Genomic DNA, 20,459 nt, shown 5'->3' on the forward strand with positions numbered 1-20,459 from the left:
TATTCCTGAATCAGTATTTTTCTGACTGTTCATTTATCTAGTAAACATCGTCTTGTTTCCCCCACACTCAGTTGTATTTTTCATCTTCCCCTTTCTTGTCAGAAATGTACTGCTACGGCCATTTCAGATTTCAGGTTGAACGTGCTTTGCAACATTGATCCTGGTCACAAGTGATGTGTAGTATCGGTTAGTGAAACCACACATCAAAACCAAAGGAAACCAATGAGCAAGAATTCTTCTGTGTAAAACCTACAAGTAGCATTAACTTGGCTTAAGAGCATTCCAGGAATGGAAAATCATTTAAATTGTTAAAATAAGATGTGGTAATTTATCTTTTCTCCATAAGGTTTAGTGCATTTTAGTGGATGAAGTTTAGAAAGAGAAAGGGAGCCCACACTTATAGTTGGGATGAACCAATACCTGGCATTCCAGTGATTAATGTCAAGCTGCTGGTGAAGTATTCAGTCTTTCCATTGTTGTTATTTCTAGTACAATTAGCTGGGAGAAGATGGGTATAGTAGATTTCAGAAGTGCCTCCTACATAGTTCTCACAGTCTCCAATCCTCCAAACCTGTCTTAACCTGTTATTCAAGCGTTGTCAGTGTTGTTTTTTTTTTTTTGGGGGGGGGGGTTGTGAAAAACCTCTTAAAATCAATTTATATTTACTTATTTTAAGTTTCTGGCCTGACATTCACTTGTCAGTTTCTTCTTATTTTGGATTTTTATAAAACTTAATTAAAAAAGAAATTATCCAAGCAGATTTCCTTTATTTTTCTTCTTGACTATCACACATGTGAATTTACAGACAAGTAATACTTTTTCAATGCTTGAGTTATAAAAGCATTTTAATTTCATTTCTGAGGGATCTCAAAATAGTTAAAGGAAAATAATCAATGTCCAGAGGAGCACCTGGGTGGCTCAGGTGGTTAAGCATCTGTCTTTGGCTCCGGTCATAAACCCAGGGTCCTGGGACAGAGCCCCTGCATTGAGCTCCCTGCTCAGTGGGAAGTCTGCTTCTCCCTCTCCCTCTGGCCCTCCCCCTGCTTGTGTTCTTTCTCTCTGTCTGTAAAATAGATGAATAAGTATCTTTAAACAAGAAATATCAGATAAATAAAAATGTAAAGTTACATATACTGCGCTTTTACTATTCATTTTTTTGTTCAAGCATCTTTATTGATTCTTATTGCACATCATTCAAATTCTTCACTTTGCTATCTATGTTTCTTCTTCCTATACCTCTTGTCTTTCTTGGTCATTTTATTTTTTCTCCTAAGGACCTGATTCATACAGAGTTTTTTCTAAGCCTACAAACTGCCTTAGGCTAATTTTACCATCTCAGAGGGGTTCCCTTATAATAACATCTTTTGGCACTTATTGGTTCATCCATTTATTTATTTTGAAGTTTTTATTGAGTAAAACTTCAACAATTATAAGTATTATGGCAAATGATATAAAGTGAAAAATAAGCCAGACACACAGTCTCTGTCTTTAATAAACTATACTTGAACTATAAAGATACATATATAATGACTTAATTACAGTTGTAACAAAATAATGAGATTGAGTATATAATGGAGGCTTAACATACTTTGGGGGATTAGCCCTTTGTAGCATTCAATCAGGAATTAGAAGCCCCCTATGTATTCCAGACAGGAAAGGCTTGAATGGAGAGAAGTGTAGGATTACTCAGTCATTGTTGGGACAAAGATCAGTACAATCATCATCCAGGTTCTCAGTCTGCAATACCAAAGTTGTTGTTCTGGTGGTGCCCAGAAAGGATTGCAAAACTCAAGGAACTTTCAGAGTTTCCAGCTTCTATATTATGCCTTGAGTACTATTTGGCTTACATAAGCCTTTTAGATTTCAGGCTTCCAAGGACCACAGAAATCAATCAACTTGGAAGTTTTCATCCCTACTATTGTCTTCACTCTGTTCAAGTGCTTGAATACAAGTATAACTCATTCATTCCTTTTCTATCTGTGTCTCATTGCAGCCCCTCAGTGACCACCTCAGGATCTTAATGCTAGGACACATCCTGGATTAACATGTCCTATTTCCTACCAGCAGTGGGATCCTGTTGCCAACTGACAGGTGAGTATTGCAAACTGAGAATCTGCTCCTTATACTACTTCTGCTACAACTGACCTAGTTTAGGAACCTCTGGAAAAAAAAAACAAAAAACTAGTGTCAATTCTCTCTGAGGAATTTTGTCCCATCAAGTAGCTGCTTGAAGTACAAAGTGTAAATATTACTTGACAAAAAAGTATATGAGAATATTTATTAGCTCAATATTCCCTTGTCTTTCAAAAAAAATAGATTGTCTTTCAATCTATTTTTCTTGTCTCATACTTGTCTCAACTGCTATGAGCCTGTTTACTGACCTTAACTGCATCATGATGCAATCGTCTAATTTGCACTACATTTCCATTAAGCCATCTTCTAAATAACATTTATGTTATTGTGTATATATATATATATATATATATATATATATATTTAGAATAAATGTGATATTCCGGAGCATCAGTTTTATCAACTAATTTGTCATTAATGTAATGTCATATTACATCATGTGCTTAAATGGTGGTGATACAGTTACAATGAATGATAACTAGGTACAAATTTGTTCGTTATCCATGACATCCCAAATTCAGATTTTATTAATGCTATGAATATAAGGTAAACATAAATATATTTCTGGTTGTGATAGATGAAGGTATACCTCTTTCTGATACATATACATTTGCTTATTCTTTAATAAAATGAACAGGTCAAAGTAGCTTTTCTATTTGTTTATGATTTTAACACAAAATTGTTATAGTCCATAATCTAGAAATATCTTAATAAATAAATATATATTACCATTGAATAAATTCAATTTTATTCTACAAGGGAAAGATGCATCACTTCAAGTAATCTTCATATACTAGTAGTAAGTAGCATATTTGTATGAAAATATTAAATGAAATAATATACATTTTGCTAATTTTTAAGTCACATACCTGCAAATATCACATGAATATGAATCCATCTGCTAACCTGGCTCTGTACTGAATTCTATAATTAATGATTTATATGAAAACATTTTGTTTAGGATAAAAACATGTGTTATACTTTAATACGTATATGCACTTTAAACCTAAAATAAAATTTAATATATTTCCCTAAAATAGTTTCTGATATCTAATATATCTAGATACAAATTGAACAAAATTAACCAATAAAGTGAATCTAATTTAGGGCTGGGATATTATATAAACCCATAAAAACCCAGACATCTTAGAAAAAAATTATCCAGTATTATAAAACCCTCTTTTTTCAGCTCTATTACTGTAGTTCATACTTAATTCAGCACATATAATGAGAGGTGAAGGAATGAGAGTTCCCTTTTCTTGAAATACTATGTAATTCAATCCAATTCCAAGGATGTACATATTCACAAGTAGCATCATTTCACCAGAAGGGACCATTTAGCTTTGCCTTGGCCTGTTTTGGTACTTTTTTAGAGGGTACTTTCTCACATAGAATCTGATCTACTTGTTAGAAGATTAGCAAGGGAGTGTATGATGTCTCAAAGGTCGTCAGATATCATTAAAGGCTCCAACAAGTCATAATTAACTTTGTGTTTAAAAAAAGAGAACAACAGGGTCACCAATAACACATTCTGGGCAGGCAGCCAGGACCCTACCATGGGAGTCATGATGTCTAAACATCAATTGAGTAGGCTGGACTTGCAAAGTATACTGATCAGAAGCAAGGCAACTATTAACATAGCAAGGAAAAAGAAATTTCTAATAAAATGAGCAGATGTCTTGGAAAGGCTGGAACATTAGCCTTCAGCTTAATAGCTATAGCATATATACTCTCAAAACACATGAGCCTATTCAAGAATCAAACCTTACTAAAAGTCAAGAAGCAGTTTGAGCCTGAGGGTGGCATAAAATAAGGAGGCAGTCCCCTGGGGCTAGCACAATATTGGCAAAGTGGTGAAAGAGAAAACAAAATTGGTAAGACTCTTATTTTTGGGATGCCTGGGTGGCCCAGCCATTGAGCAGCTGCCTTTGGCTCAGGTCATGATCCTGGGATCCTGGGACCAAGTCCTGCATCGGGCTCCCGAGAGGGAGCCTACTTTTCCCTCTGCCTATGTCTCTGCCTTTCTCTCTATGTCTCTCATGAATAAATAAATACAATTTTAAAATAATAACAATAAAAAACTCTTATTCTTTGGGCCAGCTTCCTTGAGACAAATTTTTAAAAATTCTGTCCAAATTAGAGGATATTTTATTTCTACTTCAACTTTTAATAGAAGCAAGCTATATTTTAAGAAGCAACTATACAAAATTCAAGAAGAATTTGAACTCATTTTCCTCACTTTTTTAGAGGACTACTCAGAAATCTCACATCTAACTCAACAAGCTTTGTTTGCAAGTCTTCAAGTCCGACAGGAAGGAGGCAATTGTTACTTGATGAAAATCACCAAAAATAAAAAAATTCACCCAAATATCTTTTGCCACTTATTTGTGTGTGTGTGTGTGTGTGTGTAAGACATAATTTTTCCTTTTTCTGTTTTTCCTCTGCATCCCTTTCATCTAATCTTTGTATTTTACTTTGTATTTTACTGTTTTATTCTACTGCTCCACATCTTCCTGATCTCTCTCCTTGACTAACTTGAAGTTGTGTTATTATCATGGAGGGTAGACTCCCATTAATGGGAATATTTCTTTCCTTTATTTTAGCAAGATGACGATAACAGACAGAAGCATTGAAAAACAAAGAGACTTATTTGAGAATAATTGTTGTAAATATTTTGCATATTAAAGAAACAAAAACCTTGGTATCAGAGCCTGCTATCAAAAATCCAAGGATCATATGTACTTTTTAACTGGAGGAAAAAAAAAACAAAAAAACTCTTCTCTAACTAACGGCATTTCTCTCTTTTTAAACCTATTTTTTTAATGAAAATCTCAACAAACACAAAAGTAAGCAAATCTACATGAATCCCTAAGTACCTGCCATTGAGCTTCAGCAATCCTCAATACAAAGTTAACATTGATTCATCCCTACCACCACACAATCCTCTTTATTGCATTATTCTGAAATCCCAGCTATCAGTCATATGTTCCATAAATATTTTGAAAGAATTTTTCATTTTAATATCAAGAAAATATATGCTATTTAACCTCAGATTACCTATATATTTCCACTATTTTGTAAAATATTTAATTACAATTGAATGAATAAAATGTAATATCATATAAAATAACCAAGTTTATGTACAGAATAAATGACATACCTGCCTGAATAAGGACAGTGATTTTTGTGTAAAGCTGATCGAAGTCCTTTAATCCGCCTGCACTTTTGACTACTTTTTAATGCTCACAGTGGGAAGCATCACATAATACATATGAATATTTGGGGCATCATTCAATGAAGGAGGATTTAACATTCTGTGGCAAATTTTCTCTTATTTTGACTTAATACTGACTCTGTAATTCAATGATGGAAAAATAAACTAGAGTTCAGAGCCAAGTTTATGTAAAGTAAATGTAGAAAATTCAAGCACACTTAAAAACTCAATGTTATCATGAAGTATTTTTCCTCTACTTTAGAAAATTGTGAGGCCATTTTAGTTATTCTTCTTATGACCGATCATTTACATAAATTTTCATTAGAGGATTCAAATTATTTTTTTAGTCCTTGGAACATGAGTTTGAAATCAGGAATTAAAAAAAATTAAAAAAGCCTTTTACGCAAATATAAAACCATTACGAAGAAACCAAATGAATGATATGTCGTTAAGATGCTAATAAAAACAGAATGAAGGTAAAACTTGTCAAAGTTCAGTAGTTTCACTCAGATAGGCTATAAATACTCCTGTTTTATCATGTAAAATTTAGTATCAAAAAGCAACAAAGATCTCCATTTTCTTCATGAAATAATAGAGCCAGTAAAGAAAGACATAAAATCACAAGGAAATAAAGAGAAGAAAGAAATAGAAAGAAACTATGCAAAAGCCAGAGAACAAGTAGCAAAATGTTACAAAGTAAATGTCTATCAATAACTAATTTAAATGTAAATGGATTAAATTTTTCATTCAATGGATGCCTGGGTGGCTCAGAGGTTGAGCATCTGCCTTCAGCTCAGGTAATAATCCTGAGGTCCTGGGATCAAGTTCCACATCGGGCTCCCCTCAGGGAGTCTGCTTCTCCCTCTACCTATATTTCTGTCTCTCATGAATAAATAAATAAAATATTTTAAAAAAATTTCCATTCAAAAAACAGAATGGCTAAATAGGTTAAAAAATAAGACCTATCTATATGCTTCCTATGATAGACTACAGAAATGGGGAGTGAGGACAAACACAGACTCAAAGTGAAGTGTTAAAGAAAGATATTACGTGTGAATGGGAATGAAAAGAAAGTTGGGGTAGATATACTCATATCAGACAAAAGAGACTTTAAAAGAAAGACTGTAATACAAGATAAAGAAAGACACTACCTAATGATAAAGGAATCAAACCAGCAATAATACATAATATTTATAAATACATATGCATCTCGCATAGGATCAACTAAAAACATAAAGCAAATATAAAGAGACCTAAAGGGAGAAATTGGCAACAATACAATAAAAGTTGAAAACTTTAATACCTCACTTATACCATTAAATAGATCATCCATATGGAAAATAATCAGTAGGGAAATAGTGACCTTAAACGGCAAGTTAGACCTACAGACTTAATAGATTATAGAACATTCCATCCAAAAGCAGCTGAATTCTTCACAAGTGCACTTGGAACATTCTCCAGGTTATATTATATGTCAGACTACAAAACAATCTCAATATATTCAAGAAGACTGAAATAATATCAAGCTTGTTTTCTAAACACATTTATATGAAATTGGAAATAAATCATAAGAAGAAAACTGGGGCAAAGTGTGGAGAATAAACATCATGCTATTGAATAACCAATGGGTCGCTGAAGGAATCAAAGGAGAAAGAAAAAGACGTACCTAGGGACAAATAAAAAAAGAAATATGACATACCAAAATCTATGAAATGCAAGAAAAGCATTTCGAAGGAGGAATTTCATAGCAATATAAGTAAATCTCAAGAAACAAGAAAAATATCAAATAAATAATAAACTTTAAAGGCAAAGGAAATAGAAAAAGAACAAACAAAGCACAGGGTTTGTAGAAGGAAGAAATATAAAGATAGAAAATATTAGAGACTAAAAAAATAAAAATGACTAATGGATCTAAGAGCTTGTTTTTTAAAAAGACAAGAAAGATTGACAAGACTTTAGCTAGAATCACCAAGAATAAAAGAGTGCTCAAATATATAAAATCTGAAATGAAAGAGAAGTGACAACTGATGTGACAGAAATACAATCACAAGAAACTACTGTGCAGTTATAAGCCAATAAACAAAACAACTTTGAGAAAATTGATAAATTCCAAGAGATACACCATCTTAAAGACTGAATTATAAAAAAAACCCAGAAAATCTGAATAGACCAATTTCCAGTAAGAAAATTGAAACAGTAATCAAAAATCTCACAACAGAGACTCCTAATTCTGGGAAACGAGGGAAACGAACTAGGGGTGGTGGAAAGGGAGGTGAGTGGGGGGTGGGGATAACTGGGTGACGGGCACTGAGAGGGGCACTTGATGGGATGAGCACTGGGTGTCATTCTATATGTTGGCAAATTTAACACCAATAAAAAATAAATTTATTTAAAAAATCTCACAACAATCAAAAGTCCAAAACAAGACAGTATGATAAGTGAATTCTATCAAACATTCAAATAAGATTTAATACTTATTCTTCTTAAGCAATTCCAAACAATTGAAGAGGAGGGAATACTTCAAACTTGTTTTATGAAGCCAGAATTACTCTGATACTAAAAGTAGATAGGAGAGCACAAAAAAAGTTCAACTCCAGACTAATATCTTTGATAAACATATATGCAAAAATTCTCAACAGAATATGGGCCAATCAAATTCAACAACACATTAAAAAGAGTCATACACCATGATCAAGTGGATTTATTTCAGGGACACAAGTTTCAACCATCTACACATCAATCAATGTGATACACCACACTAACAAAATAAAAAATAAAAATTATGATTATCTCAATAGATGCAAAAGAAAAGAATTTGACAAAATTCAACATTTGCTTATGATTAAAACTTAGAACAAAGTGGAAAAAACATCTCAACACAATAAAGGCCATTTATGACAAACCTACAGCTAGCATCATACTTAATGATGAATAGCTGACAGATTTTCCTCTAAGACCAGGACCATGGATATTGACTTCCCACTTTTATTCAACATAGAATTGGAAGTTCTAGCCATAGCAGTAAGGCAAGAGAAAGAAATGAAAGGCATCCAAAATGATAAGGAAGAAACAAAACTATTACTGTTTGCAGATAGCATTATACTATATAGATCAGTCCTAAAGTCTCCCCCTAAAAACTTTTAGAACTAATAAATAAATTCAGTAAAGTTGCAGGATATAAAATCAATACACCAAATTCTGTGGGATTTCTGTACACTAACATGAACCATAAGAACAAAAAAATAACAATACAATATCACATAATTTTATCAAAAAGAATAAAATACATAGGAATAAATTAAACCAAGGATTTGAAAAATCTATACACTAAAAACTATAAGACACTGTTGTCAGAAATTGAAAAAGTCACAAATGGAAAGATATCCCATGCTGAATTGGAATGATTGGAATTGGAAGAATTGATATTGTTAAAATGTCCATACTATCCAAAACAATCTACAGATTCAAGGAAACTGCTATCAACATTTCAATGACATTTTTTCATAGAAGCAGAGCAAATAATTCTAAAATTTGTGTGGAACCACAGAAGATCCCAGGTAGCCACAACAATGTTGAGAAAGAAGGACAAAGCTGGAAGTATCATGCTCCCTGATTTCAAACTATATTCCAAGCTATAACAATAAAAATAGTATAGTATTAACATAAAAACAGATACACAGATCAATAAAACATAAGTGAGAGCCAGAAATAAACCCACAGATATATAGACAACTAATTAATGACAAAGAAGCCAAGAACACACAATGGAGAAAGGATGGTCTCTTCAATAAATGGTTCTGGGAAAACTGGAATGCCACATGCAAAAGAATAAAAGTACCACTATCTTAAAACATACATAAATTATCTCAAAATGCATTAAAGACTTGAATGTAAGTCCTGAAACCATAAATTCCAGAAGAAAATATAGGAAGTAAGCTCCTGTACATAGGTCTTAGTGATGTGTTTGTGGATTTGATGACAAAAGCAAGGGAAGCAAAAGAAATATAAACAAATGAGCTACATCAAACTAAAAAGCTTCTGCACAGCTCAGGAAAGCATCATCAAAATGAAAAGGCAACCCATTGGATGGGAGAACATATTTGCGAATTATATATTTGATAAGAGGTTAATAACCAAAATATATAAAGAACTTGTACAAATCAACAACAAAAACAAACCAAACAATTATAAAATGGACAGAGGTTTTAAACAGAAATTTTTCCAAAGAAGACCTACAGTTGTTCAATAAGACAATAGGACCGTCAGGTAAATGAAAAGTCATAATGAGATATTATCTCATACATGTGAAAATGGCCAGTACCAATGAGACAAGAAATAACAATCTTTGGAGAGGATGTGGAGAAAAGGAAACGGTTGTTCACTGTTGGTGGAAATGTAAATAGATGCAGCCACTATGGAAAATGGAGGTTCTTCAAAACATTTTGAATAGGTCTCCTATACAATCCAGTTACTTCTCTTTCGTTATGTATGTGAAGAATTCAAAAACACTAATTTGAAGAGATATATACACCTCTATGTTTATTTCAGGATTATTTAAAATATCCACGATATGGAAACAATGTGTCCATCAATGGATGAGGGCATAATTAGGATATGATGTACACACAGAGATACACAATGGAATAATACTCAACCCCAAAGAAGAATGAAATATTGCTTTTTTGTGATGACATGGTTGAAACTTGAGGATATAATGCTGGTAAAATAAACGAGATGGAGAAAGACAAATACTGCATGTCTTCACTTATATGTGGAATCTAAAACAAAACAAGCAAACAATTAAAATAGTACAGGAACTCACAGATTAGGAGAACAGATTGATGGTTATCAGAGGGGAAGGAGGTTGGGGGATGGGGTTGGGATGGATGAAATGGATGAAGGGGATCAATGGCATGGTGATAGATAGTAACTAGACTTTTGGTGATGACTGCTTCATAGTGTATGCAGATATTGAATTATAATAATTCTACACTTGAAATTTATAACATGTCATACACCAATTTTACCTTAATTAAAAAAGAGCCAACGTCATTAGGAATGATATATATTATTAATAAAATAAAGATAAAAATAATTTTAAGATTATATTTTGCATTTTTTTTAATATTGAGCATGTTGTATTAACAGTTTCTAAGTTATTTTGTTACAAATATATTCAAATCATTAAAAAAAGGTATCTCTTGTCTCCCAGCTCTTAACATATTGATAGTGCAATTTTTAAATCTTCCCTGAAGTTACTGGACCTACAGAGGATGCAGAAAGAACATGTACCAAACCAGAGAACCCTGATGACAGTAGCAATCCAAAGGATATTCAGGGAGTTAACTAATGGCAGATGATGTATATTAGCAAGGAATTCCACATTTGTTTTCATTTTCTCTTATTCTGAGAGAGGTTAAAGACTACTTTTCAGTAGTGATATTTCATCCCCAAAAGTAAAGAACACCTTGGCCCTTTAAATCCTAACTCATTCTTAAAATGTCCTTCAGAGGACACTGTATTTTTTCTTTTGCTTTTTTGTTTTGTTTTGTTTTGTTTTTTAATTTTCATCATATGTTTGGACACAAATTGTAAAAGTAAAAAAAAATCAGAGGCAGTGTTCTAGAGTACACATTATGAAATCTTGATATTTAACTGCAAGGTAACATCTTAAATTGAATCCCACCTTTCAAAAAAATTAAAAAAAAATAGAACAGAGAAAAAAAATGACAATAACAAAAACAAAACCATATTAAAATGATAATACCAAATAATTGTAGAAATTTGGATACGAATATTTCATCAAATAAGAGTTCTGCAATATCTTTAACATTTTGCACATGATAATTTTGTTGCAGTTACATAGGAAAATTAATTTCCCTTCTGAGGAGAAATACGTAAAAGTATTTAGGATTAAAATGTAAAGGTGTCTGCAACTTAAATTTAAGTGGTTTTGCAAAATAAAACAAAATCCATGTATACATGAAGGAGAAAAAGCAGAAAAAAAGTGGCATACATTCTTTTAAGATGTTTATTTAAATTCAATTTGCAACATATAGTATAACACCCAGTGCTCATCTCATTATATGCCCTCCTTAATGCCTATCACTCAGTTACCCTATCTCCCTCCCACCTCCCCTTCTGCAACCCTTTATTTCCCAGAGTTAGGAGTCTCTCATGGTTTGTCTTCCTCTCTAATTTTTTGCCACTCAGTTTCCCCCCTTGCCTCATGATCCTTTTCATTATTTCTTATATTCCACATATGAGTGAAACCATGTAATGTCTTTCTCAGATTAACTTATTTCACTCAGCATAATACCCTCGAGTTCCATCCATGTTGATGGGAATGGTAGGTATTCATCCTTTCTGATGGCTGAGTAATATTCCATTGTATATATATACTTAGACCACATCTTCATGTATTCATCTGTCAAAGGATATCTTGGATTCTTCCACAGTTTGGCGATTGTGTACATTGCTGCTATGAATATTGGGGTGCAGGTACCTTTTCATTTCACTACATCTGTATCTTTGGGGTGAATATCCAGTAGTGCAATTGCTAGGTCTTAGAGTAGCTCTATTTTTAACTTCTTGAGGAACTTCCACACTATTTTCCAGAGTGGCTGAACCAGCTTGCATTCCCACCAACAGTGCAGGGAATCTCCACATCCTCGTCAACATTTGTTGTTTCCTGTCTTGATGATTTTAGTCATTTTCACCAATGTAAAGTGGTATCTCATTGTGGTTTTGAATTGTATTTCCCTGATGGCAAGTGATGTGGAGCATTTTTTCATGTGCTTGTTGGCCATGTGTAGGTCTTCCTTGGAAAAGTGTCTGTTCATGTCTTCTGCCCATTTCTTGACTGGTTTGTTTGTTTCTTGGGTATTGAGTTGGCAAATATTCTTGTAACTGTTCTGTAAATTTGATATTATTAAAATAAAATTTAGGAAAAAATAAAATCAGGTATAATGTGCAACTTGATGTATTAATTTAATATAATTAATAATTAACAAAACAGTAATTACTAATTTCCAAATATTCATCCCATGTAATACTGTGTGTCAAGAAGAAAAGAGAAACATATTGTTACATGTAAACAAACACACAGACTGACACACCCATTGACACATACACAAACACCCAAAGGGATAAATTTCACAGAAATCAACTTGAGCAAAAAATATCACACACTAGAGAACAAACTCTATGATTTTAGTTATATACATAAAAGAAACACACTTATTTGGTTAGGAATAGTTAATGTAAGGGTGCCTGGATAGCTCAGTTGGGTAAGCTTTGCCTTCGGCTCAGGTGGTGATCCTAGCATCCTGGGACCTTGCCTCCTGTCAGGCTCCCTACTCAGTGGGAAGCCTGATTCTCCCTCTCCCTCTGCTCCTCCCCACTTCCTGTGCTCTCTCTCTGTCTGTCAAACAAATAAATAAAATCCTTAAAAAAAAGAGTAGTCAGTTTAGTGGTAACTTTGCGATGTAAAGATTGGTAAAAATAAAATATTTACCTCTTTATGAAATTATGTTACAAGTAAAAGTTACTAATAGGGATTTTAACTGAGAGCTATAGGGGGAATATGCAGAAATAATACAAAGAGAAATATATAAAATGATCTTATATAGTCACCTCTATATTCATAAGTATGTGAAAGAAATATAATTTAATATGAAATTCGGGAGAAAAAAGTGTCAAATATGGAGAAGTTGCCAACAGGACAGAGATATTTAAAGAGAGAAACAGAATTCATAAAGCTATGCTTCTAAAATTTATCAGACTCATACACCTTCTCTCCAGTATTATTTTCTACTTTGTCTCTGCTCTCAACAATTGAAGTGTCATAAAATATTTCCTAGGGATCTTCTATTTTTTACATGCTTAGTAATCACTTCATTGCTCTTTGAAGGTCTGTTTATACTTTTTTAGGGGATAGTTAAGGGAATTATGTAGGGGAAGACAAGAGAATGTTCATGAATACCTTAAAGTGATTTATACATATAAAATACTAACAAACCACAATCCTGCTAGGCTATTATGGGATTTTATTTTATAAAAGTTGAAAAAATCGTGACACTCAAAAACATTCTGAGGAAATTAATTAACTAGAGGGTTAATGCCAAAATTGAGCTGCTATGTCTATGTACTGTATATACATACTTTCTATAAAGTGGTAGGATTTTGAACCATTGTTTGATATATAAAAGAATACTTTTGTTTAATATTACATGGTACTTTCCTTTGATTAAACACTTCCCCACACATTTGATGAAGAACATAGGGAACCTCTATTACTTGGGTGTCTTTCATTTGTCCTGTACTGAAGGCTTATTCCTGCTAGGAAGATTAGCTTTGCATGGTTTGGTTCACCTCCATAGTGGGAGCCATCAATCCATCAAGTACATAAAAGAGACCGATGGCCTCCTAATTAAAGCTTGAATTTATGGTTAGAGACAATCTTCTCAGGGAAATTCTTCATGAAGCAATAGAGTAAGAAATGACTATTTTTATCTATTAAAAGGTTGTTAAGTTTATTTTGAAGGAATAAAATGAAGGTATCAGGAAGATGCATGTAGTTACCAGGTGAACTCTATCAAAAGTTGGTAGCAAAGGTATGATATTTGATCCACAGAGGTGGGTCATTAAGAAATGTAAGAATTACTGTTTATCAAAATGTTGGTGCAAAGGTGATCCAAATGGTAAATGGGAGGGTGTTACCACTGTCAGAATACTGGTGTCAATTTAGCTGTGAGCAGAAGTCCTGGTGTCGCAAAAGACTGTCAGAGCTCAGCAAGGCTCCTTTTCAAGGAATAAAATATTTATTTATTTTAAACAGAGATGAGGTAGGATATCCCCAGTAGTTTTTAAAAATATTTTATTTATTTAATCAGGAGAGATACAGACTGAGAGAGAGAAGCAGAGACCAAGGCAGAGGGAGAAGCAGGCTCCATGCAGGGGTCAGACGCGGGACTCGATCCCGGGTCTCCAGCATCACGCCCTGGGCTGAAGGCGGCGCTAAACAGCTGAGCCACCCAGGCTGCCTCCACAGTGATATTTTCTCCTCTTTTTCCCTCAGGAATAGTCTCAATGATGTGAATGGGGCTAGAGAGTATTATGCTAAGAGAAAAAAATCAGAGAAAGACAAATACGGTATAATTTTACTCATATGTGGAATTTAACAAACAAAACAGGTGAACATGGAGATGGGGGTGGGGGGAAGAGAGAGGCAAATCATAATACAGACTCTTAATTATAGAAAACAAACTGAGGGTTGCTGGAGGGGAGGTTGTGGGGCATGGGCTAAATGGGTGGTGGGATTAAGGAGGGCACTTGTGATGAGCACCCCGTGTTGTAAGTGATGAATCACTAAATTTTATTCCTGAAACTATACTACGCTGTATGTTAACTAACTGGAATTTAAATAAAACTTTCAAACTAGGAAAAAAAAAAGAGAAATAGACTAATTTTAATTTCACTTCCTTTAAAAAATATTTATTTTATAATATTTATTTTTATTGATGTATGATTCATACATGATATCCTATTAGTTTCGGGTGTACACCACAATGATTCCTTATTTTTATACATTATGAAGTGATCCCCATGATCATTCTATTTACCATCTGCCACAATACAAAGTTATTACAGTATTATTGACTGTATTCCTTATGTTATATATTACATCCCAACAACTTGTTTATTAACTGGAATTTTACTCTTCTTGGATGTCCAACACCCAACAAAATAATAATTTAAAATGGAAAGTAAGAAAATAAAGTCTCGTATAGCTAACTGACAGTTGGCTGTAACATCCTGCAGCCAGGATTAAATATCAGGTCACAGATGTGTGGTTAAACAAAACTGCACTATATGAGGTATCATAGAATAAAAACCTTAGAAATAAGTGGACATATATTATTTGTGCTCCAAAAAAGTGAAGAAAATATCTATAGGTATAGATATTTTAAAAAGCTGATTTGCACTCTTTTACCAATTTATTTGTAATGACTGCCATGAAATGCCCATGAAACATTTATTAAAACTATAAGCAGAGAAAGAAAGAACATCAGCATAATAAGCAATTATTAAACTTACTCACGAAGGTTAATTATTTAACTTTTAATATTCTGGAAAACATAAGTACCACAATGCAGTTCCCTTAAAATATGCATTTCTTGAATTTTTGGATTAGGCAAGAACATAAGTACCTAAAAAACTGAAGGGGAATGTTCCAGTATGCCTATTTACAGAGCTTCCAGTGTGTTGTTCTTTCAGTTAGAGCTTTTTTTTTCATAACACAATATTTCTAAGTGTTACTAAAATATTATTCAATTTGAAAAAATAAAAAATAAAAAATAGAAATATTCATATAAATTTTAATCATCTATATTTGCAAATTTGTTTATTTTGGAAAAAATCTGTTAAATGCTTTTTTAAATAATATATTTCAACATTTTTGAAACTAATTCTATAAAAGCTGTTCATTACAGCAACTTTGGAATAAATAAGTATCAACTTATTTGGCAAGAGGATATAGTAACATGATTAAAAGAAAACTAGTATGTATCTATGTGAATTCAGGGCAAATGGGTCATCAGATTGCATTCCTTAAATTCATACAATCTTTGATTGTCAATGATATCTCAGCAAAGCTGAGAGGATAAAAAGAAAATAATATAAAGGCTGTCTCTTTCTCTCTCTCTGTTCTCTACTGTGTAGGATGTAGGAAGAAGGCCAAGTGCAAAACACAAAAGTCACACCAGACACTTGATCTGCTGCCTTGATCTTGGACTTCCCAGCACTTCAGAAACATTAGGAATAAATGTCATTTGTACAAAACAAACAGACCAAAAAAAAATTCTATCATTAGGTATGGGCAAAAGTACTATAAAAGATTGGGAAGAGTGGTTGTCAGGGATGGGGCGACCAGGAATGGGAAATTATTAATAGATATGAAGTACCAGTTTTGTAAGATGAGAAGAGTTCTGGGGATTGATGGTGGTGATAGTTACACATGATGTGAATTCAGTTAATCCTGTTGAATGTACTTAAAATGATCTGTAAATTTTATAGGTGTTTTACTGAAATTAAAAAAAGAAAAGAAAATAGGTGTTTATCCAACACATATTTTGTTTGTTTCCTTGTAGTTTTTGTGTTGTTGTTTCAATTACCATGTAATAATAAGTGAGGTCGCTTGTTTTCATTGTTCATTAATTAAATGACAAATTAATTGACTAATCTGAAAAATATCAGGGTCAGTGTTGAATAAATATAATGTGAGGCTCTATTAAAAATGGTCTGAATCTTAGATACCCATTTGAATTAATTATCTACCCATTCCTGTGTTTGGTGCTTTATATTTTATAGAGGCTGCTGTTAATTAAAGGACATAGTACTCTACATAAAATACCTTTTGCATTTTGTTGTGCTTTTGGCTTTAAAGGAAAAAGACATATTTTTGAAGCCAGTTGTATATCTTATGTTTGAGAAAGTGTATGCAACCTAATTGCTCCCATGAGAGACCACTGATTATTTGAGAGAGATGCATATGTTCAAATGCTTTAAAAGTGAAGATACATCTGTCAAGTTCAGCATATATTTTTAAAAATAATAGAAATAGTATATATTAAGAGAGATCAATTTCTGTTAGTGGCACTTTTATTACTGTGAATATGATCAATACAGCTTGTTGTAAAGTAGAACATTACAGTTACATTTAGAGGTTGGTGAATACTTTGAATGTCTATTATTTCTAAAACTGAACTTGAATTTTCATTTTTATATTCTCAAAGTAAGACATGATCCAAAAATATTTGGCACTTTAGGGAGAGAATTTGTCAAATATAACTTTTAAATATTTTATGCTTGATAATACTAACAGTTTTAATGATAATCACATTTAGAGCAATTGATCCACATTTGCTTTGAATGCATTGTTAGTACTAATTAGCATTGAGTATAAATATGTATGTACGTATGTGGTTTGTGTGAATGTGTATGTTGGGGGCACCCTTGTCCATAGAAGTGAAACACTAGTCATATGTCTATGCATAATCGACTTTATTGTTAATTAGTTATTTTAATGATGTAATAAAAACCTATAAAACCACTCACAGCCATACCCACAAGCTTAGGCCTTGGGATGGGGCAAATTTATAAATACACCTCCATCTTATTCCCTGCATCCTTGCCCCAGCGTAATTTTGACAAGATCATTTTCTGAAAGCTGATACTAATAATCTTGTTTTTTAACTGAAATTTATAGCACCACACATGTACTTACAATGTAAATTTTTCTCTTTTAAATTATTTTAGCTTTTCAAACAATGGATAATCATATAAACTAGGATACAGCTTTAAAATTATTTTGCTATAAATTATTCATCTTAACTGTTATATGATATAGCATGATAATAATATACCATAGTTTAAATAACCACTGTCCTATTTATGAGTATATGTGTTGTTTTCAGGTTTTACTTATCTTAAAATTGCTTGCTTGAACATTCTTATATATTTCTTGTTAAACTTGAAGACAATTTTTTTTTAAGATTTTATTTATTTGAGAGAGAGAGAAAGCACAAGCAGGCAGAGTGTCAGAGAGAAAGCAGAAGCAGGTTCCTACTGAGAACGAAGCCTGATCTGGACTTGATCTCAGGACCCTGAAATCATGACCCCAGCCAAAGGCAGATGCTTAGGACTGAGCCACACAGGTGCCCCAAAAAACAAATTTCTTTTAGAGACAGACTTAAGATAGTCTTTAGAAATATGCAGTATATGATTTTTATTTTAGAAATTATTGCCAATCTGTTTCAACAATCATTTTATAAAATAGGTCAGTAGATGATAAAGAGGTGATAGATGATTGATAGACGATAGAGTGATCATATAATATTATTTTTGAAATAGGTATTTTTGCAAATGGAAGGGGCTCTGTTATTAATTAAATTATTAGTAACAATTATTATTATTATTAATGTTCCACCCTAATAGGTATAAACTTGGAATGTCCTAAAAAACAAACAAATAATAAAACCCACAGTGAAACATAGAAACTACAATGACAAAAACTAGGTCTGTGATTAAGTTAATTTTGGACTTGTCCCTCCATATTTGTGTAATGCCCTCAAACATGAGCTTTACATAGTTTAAGTGTTTATTTTTAAAATTTTAGGATAGTAGTAACTCAAATTTCAAGAAAGGAAATTCAGATTGTTATATGAACACATCATCATCAGATCTTTAATTCTTTATTCATGGATTCAGTCATGTATTTAATATGGTTTGATAAAATTAAATACTAGCTTGATCACTTTTTATCACTTATTATTACAAATGTCTTCTCTGACATATAATTCCAGAAGAGTATTGAACATAGGGAAAATATGTGAAAATATAAATGAAACATTTCATTAAAATTCATGCCTATTGGTATAATAAGATCTCAATATAATCAACTGGAACAAAATTTTTCCCTTAAATCACTTCTGACTAGTTACAGGGGTAAAATTCTTATCAGAACTGAAATGTTAGCACCATCTTTAATACCAGTGCTGTTAATATAGTTGTCTTTTATATTTCTCTCTATAGACCTACAGAATTTTTAACTTTTAATTCTTGGTGTTAAATTTTCAAAAGCATGTCCTCGGGGAAAAGACATTTGTATTAATTCACAGCCACTGTCACAAGTAATTTAATGGTGATATCAGTTTACTTCCAGTTGCTTTTTGCCAAATAATCAAAAAAGTCATGCCGTGACTAAACTATAAAAATAAAGCAATAACATTATTACTTAGGGCTACAAGCACTCCATAATTTTCAGCAATGTGAAATTATGCTTTTGCCTGTAAGGTCTTCAAATCTATCTGAGACTAGGCAGACTGCTAATGGCAGGCTTACTGTGAGTTCCTCAGATTGTTCCTTGATTGTTCTTGTTCTTCTCACCTGGTTTTGTCCATGTCTGTCTGTCTCTTGCCATCTCTCTACTACCTATCTATTATCTATCTATCTATCTATCTATCTATCTATCTATCTATCTATCATCTATCTATCATCTATCTTTCCATTATATATCATAAATCTGTCCAATCTTTATAGTTTTCAAAAAAACAGGCAGCATGGCAAAAGGTTTTACACTAGCGAAATATATAATCATACTCTGTGTCCCAATCCTGGCTTTGTCACTTGCAAACTATGGGAATTGAGGAAGTCACATGAACTACTTCTCAGTCGCTTTGTGTTTCTATAATTTCAAATGGTATCATAATAGTGCTTCCCCTTTGTGGTTTGGGAGAGGATATTATAAACTAACCTATAGAAAAGCATCAATGTATTAGCGACTAAATTTAGCTCTCTGTGGAGAAGACTCATTCTATGTCTATAATGTGTCAGATCTTGTTTTAAGCAATTTACATATTTTATTTAATTTTCACAATTGTGTTGGCATTTAAAAAGAACACGGAAGTGACTGGATAGATTTGAGTTCCAAAACCAGTTTGACTTCAAAGCCAGTGCTCATAACATCCCTTCTACATAGAGCTATAGTAGATTAAGATGCCAGTTTCCAATTTTAAATCATAAATAAAGTTATAATAAATAATTTTGTACTCTTAAATAAATGTGGCTTATACTGTAGTGCTTAACTGGCCTGGGTGTCCTGTCTGCTCTTAACTGTCATAAAGTGTCCTTCATCTTTGTCTGTCCACTGAATACAACTTTCAAAAATGCTTTGCTAAATGTAATTATTCTATGGGACTAGTGTGGTAGGTCTTCCTCATCCTGAAGCTGTGTATAGAAGGAATCTAAATATCTTTGGCCAGGGAGGAATATGTCCTGCTTGGAGAGTTAGCATGTGACTGCTCTTTTTCTGCACTGTGAAATCAATTGCTGTTAAACCTTTCAACATTGTCTTGAGAGCAGTATGTCTGAGCAATATAGCTCATTCCCTTCCTGATCAAGGTACAGTAAGCTTGCCTAGCTTGTAGTCACAAGATAGTCAAGTTCAAATATATTAATTATGCTAAATTTGTCAATGATGCTTCACTCTTTTCAAATGAAAGTCAGTTATCTTTCCAACTTAAGAGCATATGAGCAACAGTTATCACCATTA

Source organism: Canis aureus, chromosome 30, assembly GCF_053574225.1.
Source record: "Canis aureus isolate CA01 chromosome 30, VMU_Caureus_v.1.0, whole genome shotgun sequence".
NCBI classification, from domain to species: Eukaryota; Metazoa; Chordata; class Mammalia; order Carnivora; family Canidae; genus Canis; species Canis aureus.